This window comes from Heteronotia binoei, chromosome 14 (genome assembly GCF_032191835.1).
Source record: "Heteronotia binoei isolate CCM8104 ecotype False Entrance Well chromosome 14, APGP_CSIRO_Hbin_v1, whole genome shotgun sequence".
In the NCBI taxonomy this organism is placed as follows: domain Eukaryota; kingdom Metazoa; phylum Chordata; class Lepidosauria; order Squamata; family Gekkonidae; genus Heteronotia; species Heteronotia binoei.
The window spans coordinates 60131159-60134049 of NC_083236.1; the positions used below are offsets into that span (position 1 = coordinate 60131159).

Sequence of the window (2891 nt, forward strand, 5' to 3'; positions counted from 1 at the left end):
CTGGCCCCACAGAATTAATTCTCCAGCCTCACCCTAGGGATCGTGGGATGCTTCCTGTGCTAGGATAAGGGCACCAGGCAGACATCTTGTGAGCCCACTTGTGTAGACTGTTGGACACATGAAGTAGAAGAAGAAGAACACAGATTTATACCCCACCCTTCCCTCTGAATCAGAGTCTCAAAGCGGCTTACAATCTCCATTATCTTCTTCCCCACAACAGACACCCTGTGAGGTGGGTGGGGCTGAGAGAACTCTCACAACAGCTCCCCTTTCAAGGACAACCTCTGCCAGAGCTATGGCTAACCCAAGGCCATTCCAGCAGCTGCAAGTGGAGGAGCTGAGATTCAAACCTGGGTCTCCCAGCTAAGAGTCCGCACACTTAACCACTACACCAAACTGGCTTCCTGAACACACAAACTGGCTGCCTTATAAGTTATACTGAATCAGATCATTGGTCTAGCAATGTCAGTCTTGTCTATTCAGACCACCATCAGCTCCCCAAGATCTCAGGCAAAGGTCTTTCCCATCACCTCCAACCTGCTATTTTGAATTGGAGATGCCAGCGATTGAACCAGGGGCCTTCTGAATGCTAAGCGGATGCTCTACCCCTGAGCTACAGACCCTCCCCCAACTCTTGTTGATGGCCTTTAAGGAGAGAATCAAGGAATTAGTTGTTTGGAGACAGCAGGGAGGGGGAGTCTTGCTCCGAAAACATTCGAGGACCTTTTACCTGGTGAAATACCAAAGAGTCAAAGGGACACTTGTGAAAATTAGTCATTTACAGCCAGTGCTATTACTTTAAGTAATTGCAGACATGGAAACATCGCAGAAGGCCTTTAATAAATGCACTTAAAAACTCTGCTGTGCTCCAAAGGCTTGCATTAACAAAATTGCTACATTCACTTAAACCGCTGAAGCTAGTTCATTTTTAAGAGACAGAGGAGAACATTTTCTTAAATCAGCATAGATATAGTCGGGTGTTCAGCTGAATGAAACGGTGCGGTTTGCTTCTTCAGAAATCGGCATTCTGAATGCTAGGGTTGCCAAGTCCAGTTGAAGAAATATCTGGGGACTTTGGGGGTGGAGCCAGGAGACATTGGGGTGGAGCCAGGAGCAAGGTTGTGACAAGCATAACTGAATTCCAAAAGGAGTTCTGGCCATCACATTTAAAAGGACCACACACCTTTTAAATGCCTTTCCTCCATTGGAAATAAGGAAGGATAGAGGCACCTCCTTTTGGGGCTCATAGATTTAGACCCTGCAGTCCAATCATTTTGAAACTTGGAGGGTCTTTTGAGGAGAGTTGGATGCTATCTTGCAAATTTGGTGCCTCTAACTCAAAACTCAGCTCCCTCAGAGCCCCAGATACCCACAAATCAATTCTTCATTATTTCCTAAGGGAATCGATCTCCATAGGGAATAATGAGTGCCCAGAAGACATCCCCCCCCCCCGCTTTCTGATGACCCTGAAGCAGGGGGAGGGCCTCCAAACCGTGGGATCCCCTTCCCCCACCTGGGGATTGGCAACCCTACTGGATGCCAAGAAACAACAGGTTCACATTTTTCGGGACTCCCCAGTTGAACATATGAAGCTGCCTTCTACTGAATCAGACCCTTGGTCCATCAAAGTCAATATTGTCTTCTCAGACTGGCAGCGGCTCTCCAGGGTCTCAAGTTGAGGTTTTTCACACCTATTTGCCTGGACCCTTTTTTGGAGATGCCAAGGATTGAACCTGGGACCTTCTGCTTCCCAAGCAGCTGCTCTACCCCTGAGCCACAGCCCCATTCATGGCTCTCCAGGGTCTCAAGTTGAGGTTTTTCACACCTATTTGCCTGGACCCTTTTTTGGAGATGCCAGGGATTGAACCTGGGACCTTCTGCTTCCCAAGCAGATGCTCTACCCCTGAGCCACAGCCCCATTCATGGCTCTCCAGGGTCTCAAGCTGAGGTTTTTCACACCTATTTGCCTGGACCCTTTTTGGAGATGCCAGGGATTGAACCTGGGACCTTCTGCTTCTCAAGCAGATGCTCTACCACTGAGCCACAGCCCCATTCATGGCTCTCCAGGGTCTCAAGCTGAGGCTTTTCACACCTGTTTGCCTGGACCCTTTTGTGGAGATGCCAGGGATTGAACCTGGGACCTTCTGCTTCTCAAGCAGATGCTCTACCCCTGAGCCACAGCCCCATTCATGGCTCTCCAGGGTCTCAAGTTGAGGTTTTTCACGCCTATTTGCCTGGACCCTTTTTTGGAGATGCCAGGGATTGAACCTGGGACCTTCTGCTTACCAAGCAGATTCTCTACCACTGAGCCACCGTCCCTCCCCCAAAGTTTAGAAAGGTTCCAAAGGTTTAGAAACAGAAGCCAAACTAAACTTCCGGACTTTCCAAAAATTCCCAGGATCGGACTCATATTACTTCCAGGATCAGAACCTTCTTCTTTGGAAGTTTTTAAACATAGGCTAGGTGGCCATCTGACAACAGTGCTGACTCTGTGAACCTAGGCAGATCATGAGAAAGAGGGCAGGAAGGGCTGAAGCAGTGCTTCGCTCTCATGGCCCTTTCTTACATGCCCAAGGAAATGCTGATTGCCACTGGGGTCAGGCAGTAATTTTTCTCCAGGCCAGTTTTGCCAGGGGTCCTGGAGCAGGGGTGAATTTCTAGCAGGAGCAGGACCTTTGCACATTAGGTCACACACCCCTGACGTAGCCAATCCTCCAAGAGCTTACAAAAAAGAGCCTTGTAAGCTCTTGAAGGACTGGCTACGTCAGAAGGGTGTGGCCTAATACGCAAAGGAGCTCCTGCTAGAATTCCACCCCTGGACCACACATCCCTGACGTAGCCAATCCTCCAAGAGCTTACAAAAAAGAGCCTTGTAAGCTCTTGGAGGATTG

The 2891-nt window shown here is 49.0% G+C and overlaps 2 non-coding genes across 2 annotated transcripts; both read right to left on the reverse strand.

The window, feature by feature from the left end:
- Positions 1 to 1979: 1979 nt before the first annotated feature.
- Positions 1980 to 2051, reverse strand: TRNAL-GAG (transfer RNA leucine (anticodon GAG)). The gene has a single exon. It is a non-coding gene; the product is annotated as a tRNA-Leu (tRNA).
- A 62-nt stretch (positions 2052 to 2113) lies between these two features.
- TRNAL-GAG (transfer RNA leucine (anticodon GAG)) lies at positions 2114 to 2185 on the reverse strand. The gene has a single exon. It is a non-coding gene; the product is annotated as a tRNA-Leu (tRNA).
- Between the last annotated feature and the right edge of the window lie 706 nt (positions 2186 to 2891).